The 20,399-nt window shown below is 36.5% G+C and overlaps 1 protein-coding gene across 1 annotated transcript in view; it reads right to left on the reverse strand.

Moving 5' to 3' along the window:
* Positions 1 to 222: 222 nt before the first annotated feature.
* LOC114679611 (uncharacterized) overlaps positions 223 to 20,399 on the reverse strand; it is a 333,316-nt gene continuing 313,139 nt past the window's right edge. Inside the window, exons 6-7 of the mRNA XM_077938782.1 lie at positions 2,921 to 2,977; positions 223 to 726 (exon numbers count right to left, since the gene is read on the reverse strand). The gene's annotated coding sequence lies outside the window, so the exon portion shown is untranslated. The remainder of the gene's footprint in view (positions 727 to 2,920; positions 2,978 to 20,399) is intronic.

Raw genomic sequence — 20,399 nt, forward strand, 5'->3', positions numbered from 1 at the left:
AATTTGCACGTCTTCTCCTGAAATTCAGGTAGCAGCTTTAGACAGATAACTACTCAAGGCCTGAATAATAACCCATCACAGCATATGCAACATATGAACTGATTATACCAATATTTCCAAGCTGTGAAAATTCTGATTAATTTGAGATATTACTTCATCTAATTTCATGACTTAGCCTATAGAGATCCTTCTTTGTATGCAAAATAACTTTTTGTGTCAATGCTGTTGAATCATTCCGAAGAGTTTTATCCAATGAAGAGGGATCCAAATTTAAGGTACAATTCAATTGGGTGGAATTATTTTATCAGACCGGATCCAATTGAGAGTGAGAAACCACACAGTAATTTGAAAAGGGAAAGTTGAATATGAAGAATTATTAACTACAACAGTGGAGTAACTATAAGAAAGAAAAAGAGAATGCTAAAGAATATCGGATGCCTGAGAGAGCATACTCAAGGGAGGAACAACTTAGAAGGCAGAGTGGGATGTGGGAAGGATCCCCAAAGCTGAGATTCAGATACTGTTATAGAAGGTGAGGTTGCAATTCACTGGGTGGTGAAGAAGTTCTCTGGGTTGCCCAAACCAGAAATGTTTCAATCATCAGGAAATAAGAAAACATCCTTTAGGAGGACAGGCAGGCTGAGGCCCATAGGTGCACACAGGCTCATTCAGGTGTTGGACGTCTGTTCATCAGCAGGATGTTTCAAAGCTTGGTGTGCACAGAGTCTGTTTTGAGAGGACGACAGAAAGGAGATCAGTAGACTGGGGCCTGGGCTGCAAGCTAGTTGAGGTACTGCTTGCCCTAGAACAGAGCACCTCTAGAAGGGGTACAGCAGAAAATTGAAAATAGTACCACGTCAGAACCAGGAAGAGAACCTGCCTGCGATGTCTCTTCGTTTCTTACTAACGAAAGTTAAACACTGTGCTATTTGCAATGGATATATGTGTAATGCATTCATTATCATAAAGCAGGTAATGAATGAATGAATTTTGACCTGAGAGACAATCATGAATAACTAGGACAGTTGCCTTCAAATTGCTCAACTGCAGTGGAAATCAACTACAAAGATACCTAATATGCATTGCTCAGTTGGCACATGTGTAAGCTATAGGCACTGACAGTGCTTCCTGACATTTATCGTTTGAGTGGATTTTAAAATATATGCCTTATTACACAAAATAAGAAAACACAAAACAACCTAGGTGGCAGTATTAAGAACATATGACATTCTATGTGTCTGCAGCACAGGATGAATTCAGGACCATAAAAGTTGAATCAGAAAGAAACTTTTAGGAATCAGATTACAAACCATTTTATTTGTCCTGCAAAAGAATGTCAATTTAACTTTACTCTAAGAAATAGGGTAGATACCGTTTGAGATCATCAACTATACTTGCAACTTATTATCTGTATTGCGTCTAGCTAGATGGGATAATGTGACTAATTTTTACAAATGGAATTTTAAGTAATGTAATTCTAGGTTGTGGCAATTAAGAGTGTGTGTGTATTCTCCAACCCCATAGCTTGAAGCAAAGATTTTAAAGGTAGAATTTCCAAATGGAAACAACCTGGGTCCCTGAGTCACTACATGGAGCAGTAGAGCTACAGAGGAGAGCTATCTGACCTACATTGGACTATAACTTTAGTGATAAATAGATCTGTATCTTGCTGGTTAAGTCACTGAGATGTAAGAATTTATTTATTACCGAAGAACCTCCTAGCCCAAAATTGTAGGAAGGAGGATAATGTGATATGGTTTTGGAAAATTGGTTTTTTCTCCAAATAAATGTAAGCTCACTTCAGTAAATTTAACTTGAATTGAAATGGAAACAACTAGCCAAAAATATGCGCTGTTCACTTTATCCCTACACGATGTCACAATACTGTTGAGTGAGGGCAAGGATAATATAAATGAAATGGTGTTAATGAATGAGAAAGTTTTCATGATTTGAGAAATTCAGATAAAATAAAAGTCCAAGATCTTATATGTAATATAAAAGTTATGTATATTCATGACTCTTCTTGACTTATTCACCCTTCTTTATGAACATTAAAGCAGATTCACAAAGATGGTAACTGAAATAAGCTTCCTGGTATTTGCTGAGATTTGTGTTTACAGGAAGAGATGATGAAAGAAAATGAGAATGTCAGGGCAAGGTGGCTGTACAAGTTGACAATCCATGGAGAATGCTCATAAACTTCTTATCATGCATCTTCATGTGTGTTCTGTATAGTATTTGTTACATAATGTCATTATATTTATTGTATAAAACCATAATACATTGACATAAATATTCTATAATTTTTCAATATGATCATTGAAATCTGGAAGAAACAAGGGTATTTTCAAAGGCCAAGGAGATACAATGACCTGGGGCTGAAATCTTACCAACATCTGGCAAATGAGAGGTAGGTCAATGTTACAAATATTATTAATATTCTTTATTTCAAATCACATATGGTTACAATTTGCCATATTGCTATTAAAGTATTTCCAAGATCTTTATGGCTTATTAAAACAATACACTTGTGTACTTGTGAAAACAATTAATTATTTGAATGGTATTACATCAAGTTAAAAAGCTCCTGCACAGCAAAGGGAACAATCAACAAAGTGAAGAGAACCTACAAAATGGAAGAAAACAATTTTCAAGCTTTCTATCTGACAAAAATGAATAACCAGAAAATATAAGGAAATCAAACCACTAAATAGCAAAAAAAAAAAAAAAAAAAAAAAAAAAAAGAAAAGAAAAAAAAAAGAAAAAAATTTGATTAAAAAATGAGCAAAAGATTTGAATCAACATTTCTCAGAAGAAGACACACAAATGTTTAATAGGTATATGAAAACTATGAAAACTGTTAAACATGACTAATAATCAGAGAAACGCAAGTCAAAACCACAATGGGATATTATCTTACCTCAGTTAGAATGACTCTTATTAAAAATGACTCAGGAACTAACAGATGTTGGTGAGGCTGTGGGAAAAAAAAAAAAAAAGAGCTGTCCTACACTGTTGGTGGAAATATAAATTGCCAAGGTGGGCGGATCAAGAGTTTAGGAGATTGAGACCATCCTGGTCAACATGGTGAAACCACGTCTCTACTAAAAAACAAAAAATTAGCCATGTGGTGGTACACACCTGCAGTCCCAGCTACTCGGGAGGCTTGAGGCAGGGGAATCGCTTGAACTCGGAAGGCAGAGATTGCAGTGAGCCAAGACCGTGCCACCCCACTCCAACCTGGCGACAGAGCGAGACTCTGTTTCAAAAAAAAACAAAAAAATGGAGGTTCCTCAAAACACTCAAAATAGAACCTATGATTCAGTAATTCCACTACTGGTTATATAACCAAAAGAAAATATACCAATACGTGTAGAACAACATATCTGTGCTCCCGTGTTTAATGCAGCATGATTCACAATAACAAAAATATGGAATCCACATAAGTATCCATCCTGGATGAATCGATAAAGAAAATGTGGTAGATAGATACAGTGGAATATAATTCAGCCAAAACGAAAGAATGAAATCTTGTCATTTTCAACAACATGAATTAAACTGAAGATTATTATATTAAGTGAAATAAGTCAAGCACAGAAAAACAAATACTGCATGTTCTCACTCACATGCAGGAGATTTTTTTTTTTTTTTTTAAAGGGAATTTCATGAGGATAGAGAGTAAATTGGTGGTTATCAGAGGCCAGGAAGTGGGGAGGAAATAAAGAGGGGTTGATTAATGGTTACAAATATGCACTTAGATAGAAGAAATAAGACCTGCTGTTTGATAGATCAGTAAGGTAACTACAGTTAACATTCATCAATTGTGCATTCCAAAATAGCTACAAGAGATTAATTAGGAAGTGCCTAGGGTAAGAAAATAAAAATATTTAAAGTGACGGATATATCAATTACTATGATTTGATTATATGAATGTATCAAATTATATCAAATTATCACTTTTTTTTTTGAGACGGAATCTCACTCTGCCGCCCAGGCTGGAGTTCAGTGGCGCGATCTCGGCTCACTGCAAGCTCTGCCTCCTGGGTTCACGCCATTCTCCTGCCTCAGCCTCCCGAGTAGCTGGGACTACAGGCACCCACCACCACGCCCGGCTAAGTTTTTTTTTTTAATCGAGACCAGGTTTCAACGTGTTAGCCAGGATTGTCTCTAGATTCGTGATTCGCTCGCCTCGGCCTCCCTAAGTGTTGGGATTACAGGCGTGAGTCACCGAGCCCGACCCAAATTATCACATTTACACCAAAATTGTGTGCCTCGAGTATGTATCAATAAAATAATTAAAATTTTTATTTGGTATCATTAACACTACGATTAAATTTCCTTCTGTGCCTTTTCCCTTTGTTTTTCTACTTTAAGTGCTCTTTCCCTAACTCCATCGTAAGTTAAAACTCCAAAGCAATGTTTATAAAGGTCTCTAAATATTTACATATTTAGATTTATAAGTATGTATTTCAATAACGTAGTAATAATAACATTTACACAACATTAACACTATGAAGATGCATATTTCTAAGCACTTTACACATACTGATTTATTAAATGTCCACAATAATCTTATAATAATGGGTACTAAAATTATCTGCATTTAACATGCGAAGAAACTGAGTCACAGAGAGGTTAAGTAATTGACCCAAGTCACACAGCAAAACTAAGCTGATACAAGCAGGATTTAAGTCTAGATAACTTTGACTGCAGAATCATTGCTTCTAGTTACAGAATTTGGCATCTTTCAGACTCTAGTAAAACATTAGTGACATTCTCACAAAATATTGTCATAAAAATGTGTATTCAATCATTCTACATCAAAGATTCGAATTATTAAATAGTTGGCTTTTCCAAAAAAATGTCTATACCTTTTACACTTGAGACATAGCATCTATCTGAACGATCACATGTACCCCATACTTAGGTCATAATTTATTCATTGGAATAAATTATGTCATTTTTAATAATTATGTTAATTTTTGTTCCTTCCCAACTCTGCACTTTATTTAAGTCTATAAGATTTGTGACAAGATTTAAAATATCAGGTATGCCTTGGTCCAGTTGGTTATTTAATATTTGTTTTTTAAGGAGGGGTCTTATATAGAATTTGAAAGCAGATTTCCACATTAAATTATTAGATTAAACCAGCAATTGTGATGGTTCAAATGCTATATCTAAAAGGATATTAGTCAGGACAGGCATCCTCTAGTTACATAATTGTATGGCAATGTGACTTGTGTGTGTGTGAGTATATGTGGCTGTGTGTGTGGATGTGGATGTCTGTATTTGTATACTTCTTGAAGAAAAATAGGAAATAAAGAGTTGACCAGCTGGATACACACACACACACACACACACCAACACACACGCACACATACAAATTAAAATAATTAAGTAAAGAGGAATGAAATCTTTAGAAGCAGTAAATATCTTGTGCCAAATTGGGATGGGAGTTAGGGGCAGAGATTGGGAGCATATGGTAAAGAGGAGCTTCTCAGTTGATGTATTAAATTTTTTCAAGTAACTTGTAAGTTTGCATTTTAATATTGGGAACAGCTTTTGCTGGGTAAATAAGTTGATATGCATCAACTATTACATCAACAATTCATCGAAGAGACTGGGGTATTAGAGCTAAACTTAATACCTTTTCTACTATATAAAAAATGCTCTTTAATAGCCTTGGGGTGCTTACTTTTAAGCAAGGGAATAATGACCAAATAACTGTGGCCTAAAAAAAAAATAATAAGCCATAGAGAAGATAGATATTACTGAATAACTTGCCATTTCCTTTTCAAAATGAAAATGATTGTAGGTTTTTATTGGTTTAGTTTTCATCTGTTTGAGAATGCTTCCCCCCTTCTTTGGGGCTGGTTTGTTTGTTTTAAAGACCAGCACCACAGGGAAAGGAGCAAAGCACAGCTTTTCTGAAAAGTCTTTTGTGTTTGCTCATTTTGGCCAAGGAATTAATCCCAGACCTGCCTGTTTATATGACAATGTTGATATCTGATTCTGTCACTCAAAAGAAAATAGAAAACTTTCTTTTGGCATCAATAATTCTATTTTTCCCAGATTGGGTAAGACACAGACACTGTTCTGAATTCCATTTTTTTCTAGGAAGAATGGTTATCTTTGATGACTTAAAATTTATATATTATTAACATACCTTTGATTATTTATTTGAAGAGACTCCAAAACCAGATGGAATTAAACCAAAACCTTCACAATCTGGTCTTCTAATTAACCTTTTAAAATTTCAAACTATTTTTCCTGTTATTCACATATTTTGCTTTTACAGTGGTTCTTTTCCCATTCTTACTGCTCCTAATCTTCTTCTTCATCTGTGGAATTTTAAGCACCTTTATTTTAAAAGAATATCACTTTTGTTATAGTAGTATCATGTGCATTATAGAAGAGAATAAAACATGCAAATAAACAAACATTTTATCCTGTTATAACCGTGGTTGAGTACTTTTTAACTGCTTTTAAAATTTTTAAATTTAGGTTCAAAAACTGCCCACTTTTGTTGTTACAACTACGAAAGACAACATGTGAACCGAAAGCTAATCTGAGAAATACCTTACAAAAGATATGTTTACAGAAAATGCAAGTAGAAAGAAGGCTATCCAGGAACATGCATACCCAGATTTGCCTCTTGTCTCTTATTCATAAAATTAATTTCTTTTGTTTTATCTAAGCCTAAGCTTCAGAAAGTTTTGGAAGAAGTAATATAAGAGAAATTTTTAAAGTAAAAAAAAAGTTACATAGAGCATAAAGCATTTTTAAAAGTTCCCCTAGTTCAGGCCATGTAAAATCTCCATGTGTATATTTTTTGTATAAAAGGTTGATTGAGGAATTAACTGTTTAAAAGAACTATATTTTATTTGTCTACACATTGCAGAATTGTATTATTTTATTATAATTTCAAACTTCTGCTTGGACTGTAAGGTCCTTGAGTTTAAATTTCAAGTTTTATTTAGTAATAGATTATAGAAAGCAATGAGCAATATTTGTTGAATGAAAGAAAAAAATTATCTTGTTAATCAAGACTTATCTATATCTACCTCCAATTTCTTTTATGTTCTTCCACGAAACTACTTATGTAAGGGTACCCTAAGGATAACTATACTTTTTCTTGTTGTATATTGTTCTCATCATATAAATGAAAAGAACATAATTTGGGGGAATAGTCCAGAATTAAAATACTGACTTAGCATTTGGTGCATGGTAAGTACTGTTAACGGCAAAACTTTAAACAAATTAAATTTAACAAAATTTCTTTGTACAAGGAACGATTCATGAATCAGACAGCACTTAGAACCAGAAGAGGTTCAGAGAGTCCACTTTGCAGCATTGGCAATGGGCTTTTTATAGGGTAAACATGGGAGCAAAGTAAAAAAATTTACTTGATTTGCTACAGCTAGGCATTTGCCTTATTTGGGTATAATCTTATGGGAAGTCCCTGCTTGGAGATTAGTTGGTAGTTTCCAATTGGTTAAGCTTAAGTTTCATTTTACTGTTTACCTTGGGCTTCAGCTTGCCTATATGGGAACCGACAGTGCTGGAGCCATCTCAGCCTAATGGCTTCCCAGTTACATTTTGTTAACAGTACACAATAAATATTTGTTAAATGAAGACTTAATAATAATGGCTAATTAAATTGTGTGCTTTTAGAAAGCTCTTCACACTTCTTTCTCCAGCCACTGTGCACAGTTACTTAGCTTATAAGAGTGGATAGATGGGGGGCTGCGTAGTAAGTCTTAAGACTTGCTCCTGTAAGGGATGGAAGGAAAAGCTCCCCCTAGGAAGAAAAACTTTGGCTCAGTATATACATTTCCTTCTTCTCCTGATGCTCCATGTGTTCAGAGTATTTCTCATGTCTTCTGCCTCTTTGTTAATCATGCTTGGCTCGTACTCCTGGTCTGGACGTCCAGATCCTCTGATGTTCAGGCTTCTTGCCTGCGTTCCTGAACCCCGAATACGTGACATAGACTATTTAATATCTGCCTACCTTTTGGAATACCACAGGTAATGTCTAGACTTTACCATCCTCAACTGACAGGTCTTCTAAGAATGCATGATTCTGATCTAGAACCACTCTGATCATCCCCCTTTGACCTTGTACCACTCTAATTGGTTCCCTCTGTTCCTAGTGCCAGCTCTCCTTTCCAAACGTTCCTTGCCTGTAGTTAGCTCTGTTTTGCTTTCTTTCCTGGCTTTAATGGGAGCTTGGCATGTGGAACTCATAGGAAAATAGTACTAAGTATCGCACCTAGAGCAAGCACTTTCATAGAGCCACACTAATGGTTCACAGATAAAAAGAATCAAGGTAATAAGGAAAGTTAAAGAACAGAGTTTATTTAGCCTGGGAATGTGAAGTCTGAGGGATAATTTAATAACACTCTCCAATTACAGTGAAGGTTCTGTAAGCATCTTAAAACTGCACATTGTAGTCAACTGTTTTGTTTTTTGTTTTTTTAATATAGTTCTATTTTTTCAATCTTTTTTTTTTTTTTTTTTTTGAGACAGAGTCTCATTCTGTTGCCCAGGCTGGAGTGCAGTGGCACAATCTCAACTCACTGCAACTTCCGCATCCTGGGTTCAAGCAATTCTCCTGTTTCAGCCTCCTGAGTAGCTGGGACTACTAGCTTGTGCCACCACTCCTGGCTAATTTTTGTATTTTTATTAGAGATGGGGTTTCACCATATTGGTCAGGCTGGTCTCAAATTCCTGACCTCAGGTGATTGGCCCGCCTTGGACTCCCAAAGCTTTAGGATTACAGGTGTGAGCCACCACGCCCCACCAATTTAATCTATTTTTTAATTTTACTTTAAGTTCTGGGATACATGTACAGAATGTGCAGGTTTGTTACATAAGTGTACATGTGTCACGGTGGTTTGGTGCACCTATCAACTGATTTTAATCACTACTGAGGACAGAAATAATGAACATAAGCATCAATTATAGCATAAGGGATTAGGTTTAGGCATGAAGAAGAATTTCCTGATAGGGATTGCATAGCAGTTTCAATGCAAAGAGAAAATATGAAAAAAACACAATTTAATCCAATATCCTAGACTTTCTTTGGGAAAACTGGAATATAGAACTTTGAGTGACACAGGTTTTCAACTGGCTCAACAATATTCAAGGTCATCTGCTTTCCAAGTGATGAGAATAAAGACTGAAGCTGACATGGACATTCTGAACTTTCACCATCAGCTCCTGTAATTTCTCTGTCATCAGTAGGGAGATGACAGTACAGATGACAGTACACCTCACTCCTCGTACTATTCTACTTCTCTGCTTCAAGTACTGATTTTGTGCTAAGGATATAAGAGTTGACTATAACAAGATATCTATTACTGGCGACAATTAACATAGGGCTTATTTTGTAGTCTATCATATCGCACAAAATAATAATTTAAAAAGAAAGAGTTGTAGTATCAGTTTTCTTTATCTTTTCTTCATTTGTTTCAATGATTTTTCTCCTCCAAAGTATGTGGTACTAGGTACTGTGCTAATTTTAAAAACTATATTAAGTTGTAGTATCATTATATAATTACCTTAGTTGGAATATTATTCTATCTTTACTTTTGTCCTTAAATGAATTTATAAATAGAAACATATTTTAATATGTTTTATAAATATAAACATATAAACATTTATTAGGAGCTTAGCACTGTAAACAGGGAGAAATATTTATCTTCTACACCTTAATTTCATTAGCTTAGACCAAGTGAGACTGATGAAAGACAGATTAGCAAGAGAAAAACACGCAGATTTATTTAAGTTTTACTTGACTCATCTCTTTCATAAGGAAACGAAGATCTTCACAATTTCTTTAAGCATAAGCATTTTTATACTATGTTTGATCAAGAGTGAAAAGTCAGGGAAAACTGTGATAGAAAAGGAAATGATCTAAGGGCAGTAAATGGGGGAAACTCAGCAGGACCTGTTTTGATTCCTTGGAATCCCTTCATCTTCAGGGATTAGGATACTCCTTTCCCCGGGGCATAGGAAGGCACCTCTCACATGAGTCTTTTTCTTCAGGAGAGAAGGGGAAAGCTAGAGAATTCTCCCAGCACTTGTTACTCCTCAATTCCTTCCACTTAACATATTCAGGCTGGGTGCGGTGACTCATGCCTGTAATCTCAGCACTTTGGGAAGCTGAGATGGCCAGATCACCTGAGGTCAGGAGTTTGAGACCAGCCTGGCCAGTATGGTGAAACCCCATCTCTAATAAAAATGGAAAAATTAGCCAGGCATGGGGGCATGCACCTGTAATCCCAGCTACTCAGGAGGCGGAGGCAGGAGAATCACTGGAACCCAGGAGGCAGAGGTGGCAGTGAGTCAAAATAATGTCACTGCACTCCAACCTGGGTAACAGAGAAAGACTCTATTCAAATCAATCAATCAATCAATCAATCAATCAATCAATAATAAAAGTATTCAATGTGACAAGGCACCATATTTTTAGTAGTGTGTTCTGAAACCCATCACCTCTCAGTTTAGTAGATGCTCAGCCCCCATACAAGAAAATTCTATAGACTCCCTGTTTTGCTAGTTGCTTCTAAAGGTTTTTCTTCCATCTATGTGAATTCAGAAAGCCTTCTTTTGGAGGGTTTGTGGTAATCTAATATCTATCACCTATAGCATCTGAGACCTTGGCTGGTTATATATCCACTTTCTTCTTCAAAATTACCCATGCAGATTGCACAGAACCATCTTCCAGAAATCAGTAAAACTTATTTCCATGAATAACCTGAAGGAGCATCACCTGTGAGGTAAATTGCTCTGTTATGCTAATGTTCTTTCTAGCATTCCTAAGGCAGATAATCGTTCCTCTCACTGAGGCAAGTCAAACTGGTGAATAGCTCATTATCCTATAAAGAGGCTTTGCTTCTGTTGCCTACTCCTATCAGAAGCCTTGCTTTGATTTTTTTTCCACAAGATTCTGATTAAATCTGTCATTTTCAAAAAGCTTTCTATTTCTTTTATTTCTGCTGTATACATATTTATGGATGAAAGGATGGATTTCTTTCTTCAAACAGTCTACAACTTGATGGACTGAGGATTATCAGACAACATGTGACCACCTAACATTTGCCAGAAGTCTGACTCATTGGAGACTTAAGGTGGATATGGACCACTTTGTTTATGCTCCTGGACACACTAACTCCCTCCTTTCAGGGTTTTACTCAGGGCCAGATTTCCTTTTTTCTCTTTTGCTTCCATATCTACAGAATACCTCTCTTTTGAGTCTTAACTCTAACCATTCACTCCTAAGGATCAAGTCCAAATCTATAGAATGGTTCCAAATATTTGGAAGTTTTACTTTTAAGGCAATAACTGCACCTTTCAAAAATCACTGAATTGGCTGGGTGCAGTGGCTCACGCCTGTAATCCCCGCACTTTGAGAGGCCGAGGCGGGTGGATCACCTGAGGTCAGGAGTTTGAGACCAGCCTGGCCAACATGGTGAAACCCCGTCCCTACTAAAAATTGGCTGGGCTTGGTAGCTGACACCTGCAATCCCAGCTACTCGGGAGACTGAGGCAGGAGAATCGCTTGAACTCAGGAGGTGGAGGTTGCGGTGAGCTGAGATCACACCACTGAACCCCGGCCTCAGTGACAGAGAGAGACTCCATTTCAAGAAAAAAAAAAAAAGGTCACTGAATTGTATTGTCTTGAATGTCTTTCCCAAGTCTGATAATCATTTAAAGCAAATCAACAATTGTGGCTATAGTTAAACAAAAGTGATGTACCCAAATGTGTAACAAGTTTCCTAGACAATTCTGGTGCTCACCACAGTTTAAGAAAATGAGGCTAAGGAAGTTGTCATCATTTTGTCTCAGAATATAGCACATTAATATGCTGAAATACAAAAAGCAGCCTTACAATTCTTCTCTGACCTTCCTTCACCTCCCTGTCTCTGATCCTTTTTATTCCAAAGCACCAGGAGGGGATCTCTCTGGAAATTCTCTTATCTGAGTGAGAAAAATTCTACTAAAACAAATGCAATTCTCTTCAAGCGCCCTCCCTGGGAATCTGATTAAATGACCAGGAGAAATTAACCACCAGAGAAGAGAAGAGACTGAGGGTTGTCACCATGGCCAGACTGACTTTTCATCTATTCTGCTGAGGGCAGCTTTAAGAGATTACCTGGGGGACTATATCTGCATAAGAAGAAAATCTTTGTTTGGAACGCTGTACTGCCCCTCACCTTTCCGTAACTCATCTAAAAACTGTTGTTTGTCTTTCAGTCCCATTCAGCATCCAAAGAGAATCATTTACAAATCCCTGCTGGTCTTTGAGCTCGTTCATTTATGGGTTCCCCATCCTTCTCCCCAGTGAAGAGGGTATTCAAGCGTCAACTATATGGCTCTTTTTTCTTTTGTTTTTTTCTTTTTTTAGTTTTTTATATTATTTTGTGGCTCCCATGCATTCTGCATGTTAATGAATTCATTTTTTTTTTCTATTGTTAAACTATCTCTTGTTACAGAGGTGTCAGCTATGACTCTTTAGGATGGGGACAAAGGGATTAGCCCTTTTCTATCTATACACCATTGATCACGACTTCCTTAAAAACAACTTAAATTAATACAAATTTACTTGGAAAGTTTTATTACAGTGCTTTAAGATGTATTACCATCATCTGTCAGAAATTGCACTCTTCTGGTTCAGTTGGGCTTGCAAACATTTCCGTCACTTCTCTACGCAAATACATAAATCCTTGCCTACACCTTGCCTTCATCTCTGCATTCTATGAGAAGCTACATGCTTCCCTGTGACCTTTTGGGCTTGAGCCACACACCACTCTTCTTAAACAGCGTGCTTTGCAGCATTTAATTTGGGTCAGCTGTTAGACTTCTTCCAAGAGCAAAACATAAACAACGTACAAGCATTCAATGTAAAATTGACTTGTAGTAACTTTGACAATAAAAAGAAAGTTTTTTATTGGATATTTAGTCTCTGGAAAAATCAAGTTTTCTTTTTGTTTTCTTTCCTTTTATTTTTTGTGATAGGGGCTTGCTCTCTTGCCCAGGCTGGTCTCGAACTCCTGACCTGAAGCAATTCTCCTGCCTCGGCCTCTCAAAGTGTTAGGATTACAGGGGCGAGCCACTGCATCCATCTAAAATTGGTTAAAAAAAAAAAAAAAAGAATTAGGTAATTATTGCATGTCTACAGTGGTGTGAGGCTTTGGCCCTTAAGTTTGTAACCTTGTTGTGTGATACAATAAATCAGGAAACAAAAAGGTAAATGGCACTTTTATCCTCACCAAAAAAATAATAATTCAATACAACAAAAGATCTGGCTCTGGAAATGTAGATATTTTATGTCTGTTAAGTGAGAATAAATAAGTGAATGAACGAATGAACATAATTGACAAATAAATGGTATAGAGAATGCTATCGAATTTCAGAAAAATGTTACTTTAGGCTAGTGTGATTCCAGAAACCTTTCCGGAGAAGGTAAAAATTAAGCAAAAAAAAAAAAGTCCAAAATAATTGAGAGGAGACAGGTTAAAATATTCTATAATTTTTCAAACTAACAGTAGGACTAGTTAAAAGTTGGCCAGTTTCTTATATTTTACAACTATTTAATTAATAAAAAATAACTCTTTAATATTTGAATATAAGAATATCTGAGCAGAGAGTTAGAAAACTGCAAAGATAGAGTTTTACATCAATCTGCAAGTTTCTTATCTTAATTTTGTTTTTGAGCTAACACACTGTAGCAGAGTGCATATTTTAAAAACAGCATTTGTTGGCCGGGCGCGGTGGCTCATGCCTGTCATCCCAGCACTTTGGCATGCTGAGGCAGGCAGATCACAAGGTCAGGAGATCGAGACCATCCTGGCTAATATGGTGAAACCCCGTCTCTGCTAAAAATACAAAAAATAAGTAAATTAACTGGGCCTCATGGCGGGCATCTATAGTCCCAGCTCCTCGGGAAGCTGAAGCAGGAGAATCTCTTGAACACGGCAGGCGGAGGTTGCAGTGAGCCGAGATCATGCCACTGCACTCCAGCCTGGATGAGAGTGAGACTCTGTCTCAAAAAAAAAAAAAAAGAAAGAAAAAGAAAAAAAGAAAGAAAAGAAAAACATCCTTTGTCAAAATTCACAGCAAAGCCCTTCTTCATAAACCGATTGCAGGAAGCAAGATAGTAATGGATGTGTTGAGGCCCACAACCTGATATCCTGAAGTATGGCACCTCCTCATGCTGACTACTTTGATCTAAAGGACACAGGAAGGCAAGGCCTCATAAGCAAGGTCTCTCTGACCTTCTCTCATCCTCCTATCTCCCACCCTCCTTTTCCACCAATGCTTATTATAGAAAACCAAAATTCCTCTTCTCCAAGTTGGTCATAGAAACTAGAACTTCTCTCCTCCAAAGCAAGCCATGAAACCTAGAAAGCTCACTCTCTCCCTTCTGTCTTCTCCATTGATGCCCCTCATTCCAGAGGAGTCCTACCGCATAACCTAGAGGAAGGAATGTGGCGCAGAGAGGGTAAGGAGAATCTGGACAGGCCTTGCTGGGTTTTCCCCTACTCTCTCTATAACCAGTAGTTCATACTGTTTTGTCCAATCGCATTTCTACAGGACTCTCTATCCTTCGTCAAATCTAAGCATAAAAACAGATGGTTTTCCTGGGATCTTTAGTCTTCATTTTCTGGAGGCTCCTGTGTCACAAAGAACTTTGATTAAATAAATTTGTTGTGTTTTTCTCTGGTTAATTCAACTTTTGTTATAGGAGTATCAGCGGTAACCATTATGATGGGTGAGGAAAGGTATCACACCTTTCCAGCCTTACAGGCCTATTGATTCACTGAAAGTCATGTGACATTTGTAGAGAAGACCAAATTGCTTAATGACCTATGCAAAGTAATGTATTAAGTTGTTTTTACCTAAGTGTGTGCCTCTGGTTGTGGGAACAAAACAGAAATGCTTTGGTCCCCAAAATTTTTACCTGCTAAGCACATCCACAATACACATAAATACAGTAAAGAAAAAAGAAAAAAAAAGTGAAACCACAACATTCTAACAGCTGTTGCTCCTTTCCAGCTAATGGGCCTTATTTGGGAAAAAGCAGCAATTAGATGTTAAAATCTGTGTGTACGTGTGTAGAGCAGATTAAAAAGTGTCAGGGATCAGGAAATCGCTATTACACCCTCCCCCATCTGTTTAATATAAAGCAGTATTTTTTCTCCCACCTCTACCAACCCACACACAAAAAAGACCTGTCTGGAGGAGACAGAAATTAAACTCCCAGACTGAGTGGTCCTGCTTTCCTGCCCAGCATAGAGGAACGTTGATGATTTACTACATATTGCAAATTTTCATCACACAAAACATCACTTACAGCACTTATGTGATTAACTAATTAAGTCATTAGACACAAAGGTGCTTATCATGAGATAATTGCATCCCAGGGATATAAAGAGAGAAACAGAGTCCGGCTTGAAACAAGAGTCCTTGCTATTACAAGGGCTCCTTCATTACAGAAAGGGTCTCCAAGTAGGCAGGTGGAGGAGATGAAAGATATGTGTTTCTCCACCAAGAGAGTTCAGGTTAGAGGTCAAAGTGAAAAACCCTTGACATCCAGATTTGACTCAATTATGTAGACTCCACTAATCGGTACCAGGGTGTCCACAGGGCATGTGTGAGAGTCGCTTAGAATGCAGAGGACTGGAAAGGTGCACCAAGAGGATGGGAAGAGCCAACCACTGAGCTGAATGCATTTGTTACAACTCCCCTGGAGGTCTAATTGCTGATAAAATTAAACATGCAAAGAGCTATCTCTGCATGGCGAACTTATAAATCAAAGGTTTCTTAATGTGGTTTTGAAAAGTATCAGATCATATCACCTGATGGTAACCAAGAAGGGAAATATTTTTCTCTAAGTGTTTATCTCAGTAACACTGTATATACGTCCACAGATATGTGTTGAGTGTATATGTGAATACATGCTTCTACAAACAAATATCCATATATACAAGCGCATATAAGAATGAAGATACAGAAGGGCCAACATTTAACAAAGGTATGCAGGCTTGTAAAATTGTTATCAATCACTAAAGAGGGAGCTTGTCTGTCACCATTAGAATCATTAAAATATCTTTAATTTTATAACTTGCTACGCAAGAGTTTCTGTGCAAAAATACATACACACACATAGAACTATTAAACTTTGTTCAGGGAAGATGTGGGCCATTCCTTTCTAACAAGGTCTTCTGATACATGTGGTTTTATTTACATAAGGATGCATTATAGGGCTAGCCACAGCAAATGCAATGTATTGCCTTTGAGTTATAATGATAACTCAAACCCACATTACCTATATATTTATTTGTTTATTTTTATTAAATTATATCCATATTTTTTATAAATGTAAGTGGCATACGTACAATTGTGTTACATGTATGTATGGTGTAGTGGTGAAGCCTGGGCTTTTAATATAACAATCACTCAAACAGAGTTTTAACCTGTAGATAATTTCTTATCCCTCACTCCCCATTTTTGTGAGTCTCCAATTTCTCCAATTATTCTACTCTCTGTGTTCATGTGTACACATTATTTGGCTCCAACGTGTGAGAACATGCAGTTTTTGACTTTCTGTTTCTGAGTTATTTCACTTAAAATAATGGTCTCCAGTTCCATTCATCTTGCTGTAAGAGACATAATTTTATTCTATTTTATTGTTGAGTAGTATTTGATGTTGTGTGTGTGCGCACACTCACATGTGTGTATACACTCATAAATGTATACACAACACACACACACACACACGCTACATTTCTTTTTAGAATCATCCACTGATATACACTAGGTTGAATACATATCTTTGCTCTTGTAAATAATGCTGTGATAAACGTATGAGTGCAGGTATCTTTTTATAACGAATTCTTTTTCTTTGGGTAGATAGGCACTAGTGAGATTGCTAGATTAAATGGAAGTTCTATTGTTAGTTTCTTGAGAAATCATCATATAATTTCCCATAGAAGTTGTACTAAATTACAATCCCACCAATATTGTGTAAGCATTTCCTTTTCTTCACACCCCTGCCTATATCTGTTGTTTTTTGACTTTTTAATCATAACCATTATGACTGATATGAGATGATATCTCATTGTGGTTTTAATTTAAATTTCCCTGATGATTAGCGATGTTGAGCATTTTTCACCTGTTTTTTGGCCATTTGTATGTCTTCTTTTGAAAAATAGCTATTCATGTATTTGCCCATCTTTCAATGGAGTTATTTGGTTTTTAGTTGTTAAGTTGCTTGAGTTCCTTTTAGACTCTGCATAGTAGTCCTCTGTCAGATGCATATTTGCCAATATTTTTTACCCATTCTGTCAGCTGTCTGTTTACTCTGTTGATTATTTCTTTTGCTGTGCATAAGCTTTTCAGTTTAATGAAGTCCATTTGTCTGTTTTTGTTTTTCTTGCATTTTCTTTCGAGGTCTTAGTCATAAATCCTTTGCCTTGGCCAATGTCCAGAAGACTTTTGCTTAGGTTTGCTTCTGTGATTTTTTAAAGCTTCAGGTCTTACATTTTAGTCTTTAATCCATCTTGAGTTAATTTTTGTATATGGTGAAACATATGGGTCCAGTTTCATTATTCTATATATGGCTACACAATTTTTCTGGCACCATTTATTGATTAGGGTGTCCTTTCTCCAGTGTATGTTTTTGTTGACTTTGTTGAGGATCAGCTTGTTGTAGGTATGTGACTTTCTGAGTTCTCTATTCTGTTTCATTGATCTTTTTGTCTATATTTGTGCTAGTACCACCCTTTTTTTTGGTTACCGAGTTCTTGTAGTATAATTGGAAATCAGGTAATATGATGCTGCCAGCTTTGTTCTTTCTGTTTAGGATTGCTTTGGCTGGCCTTTTGTTGTTGTTGTTCCATATGAATTTTAGGTTTGTTTTTCTTTCTTTTTTTTTTTTTTTTTTTTTTTTTTGAGACAGAGTTTTGCTCTTGTTGCCCAGGCTGGAGTGCAATGGCCCGATCTCGGCTAACTGAAATCTCTACCTCCTAGGTTCAAGTGATTCTCCTGCCTCAGCCTCCCAAGTAGCTGGGATTACAGGCTCCCACCACCACACCCAGCTAATTTTGTATTTTTAGTAGAGACAGAGTTTCGTCATGTTCATCAGGCTGATCTCGAACTCCTGACCTCAAGTGATCCCCCAGCCTCATCTTCTCAAAGTGCTGGGATTACAGGAGTGAGCCACCACCCCTGGCCCTAGGATTGTTTTTCTAGTTCTGTGGGGGAAAAAAAAAAAAAAGGTTGGTATTTTGATAAGAATTAACTGCATCTGTAGATTGCTTTGGGTAGTATAATCTTCTTTTTTTTTTTTTGAGACAGAGTCTTGCTCTGTCGCCCAGGCTGGAGTGCAGTGGCGCAATCTCCGCTCACTGCAAGCTCCACCTCCTGGGTTCACGCCATTCTCCTGCCTCAGCCTCCCGAGTAGCTGGGACTACAGGCACTCACCACCACATCCAGCTAATTTTTTTTTTTTTAAATGTTTTTAGTAGAGATGGATTTTCACCATGTTAGCCAGGATAGTCTCAATCTCCTGACCTTGTGATCCACCCACCTCGGCCTTCCAAAGTGCTGGGATTACAGGCATGAGGCACCGCACCTGGCCAATATAATCATTTTAACAATATTGATTCTTCCAACCCGTGGGCATGGAATGTTTTCATATTTGCTTTTATCATCTACAATTTCTTCCATCAGTGTTTTGTAGTTTTCTTTGTAGAGTCCTTTACCTCTTTGGCTAAATCTATTCCTAGGTTTTTGCTTGGTTTGGATTTGTTTTCTAGCTATTGTGAATGAGATTGAGTTCTTGATTTGGATCTCAGCTTGGTTACTATCAGTATATACAATGGTTACTGATTTTTCTACATTGGTTTTGTATCATGAATCCTTAATAAATTTATATGTTAAATCTAGGAGTATTTTCGAAGAGTCTAGGATTTTCTAGGAATCAGATTACATCAGCAACAGCAAACACAGATATTTTTACTTCCTCATTTCCAATTTAATGCTTGTTATTTCTTTTTCTTTCCTGATTGCTCTGGCTAGAGCTTCTAATAGTATGTTGAACAGAAGTGGTGAAAGTGGGCATATTTGTCTTATTCCAGTACTTAGGGGAAATGCTTTCAAATTTTCCCATTCAGTAATGTTGGTTGTGGGTTTGTCATATACAGCTTTTATTATTTTGAGGTATGTTCTTTCTATGCCTAGTTTATTGAGGGTTTTTAATCATGAAGGGATGCTAAATTTTATCCAATACTTTTTCTGGGTCTGCTGAAATGATCACATGGTTTTTGTTTTTAATTCCATTTATATGGTGAATCACATTTATTGATTCACCATTATGAACTATATATTAAAACATCCTTGCATCCCTGAAATAAAAGCTACTTAGTCACAGTATATTATCTTTCTGATTTGCTATTAGATTTGCTTTAATAGTATTTTGTTGGATATTTTTGCATTTATGTTCATCAGAGATGTTAGCTTTTCTTTTTTATTGTGTCTTTGCCTGACTTTTGTTTCAGGGTGATACTGGTTTCATAGCCTAAGTTAGGGAGGATTCTTTCTTCCTTGATTTTTGAAACAGTTTTAGTAGGATTGGTACCAGTTCTCTGTACATCTGGTAGAATTTGACTGTAAATTCATCTGGTCTTGGGTTTTTTTGTTGTTGGGAGATTATCATGTTTTCAATTGAAAGTGATTATAAAAAGAGAAAAAAATACCAAGAAAATGCAAAATGGATATTTAGATAGAGAAGATACTTGCTTTAGCAGAGATAATAAAAAATGGAAAACTTGTGAAGTCCCTTAAGTTGCTCTGTGGTTCCAATCACTTAAGATTAGTAGAATATTTATATTTCAGATTTGAAACTAAATTGTCAATTTTATCAATCTTTTCTAAATACACTGTACATGAATTAAAAGCATACATGTTAAGGATGGAGTCTGATGGCATAAAACTAACATTGACCAGAAAATCAGCAGATCTAAGTTCACATTCCTTTTAACATCTCTCCTACCAACTTTGTGTTTGAAGAAACTCACCTAGCATTTCTTTACCTTAGCCTTCATATCTGTAAAATAAGTCCTCTAAATCTGTCCCTTTTCCTATCCACATAATCTACAACCCTCTGTAACCTACAACATCTCTCTCTCACACACACACACATACACACGTACACACGATAGGTCAAAACTTTTCCAAAATCATTTGGAAAGCTGCTCAATTTTTGTTTAAAGTCTATAAAATGCTCATTTTCTTTTCAAATAATTGTATTAAAATAGACAATTCATTAGAACAAAGCCAAAGTTAGTAACATGCTCATGATTTTGTGTTATTCTTCCCTGTGTTTCCTT

Source organism: Macaca mulatta, chromosome 7 (genome assembly GCF_049350105.2).
Source record: "Macaca mulatta isolate MMU2019108-1 chromosome 7, T2T-MMU8v2.0, whole genome shotgun sequence".
Taxonomy (NCBI): Eukaryota; Metazoa; Chordata; class Mammalia; order Primates; family Cercopithecidae; genus Macaca; species Macaca mulatta.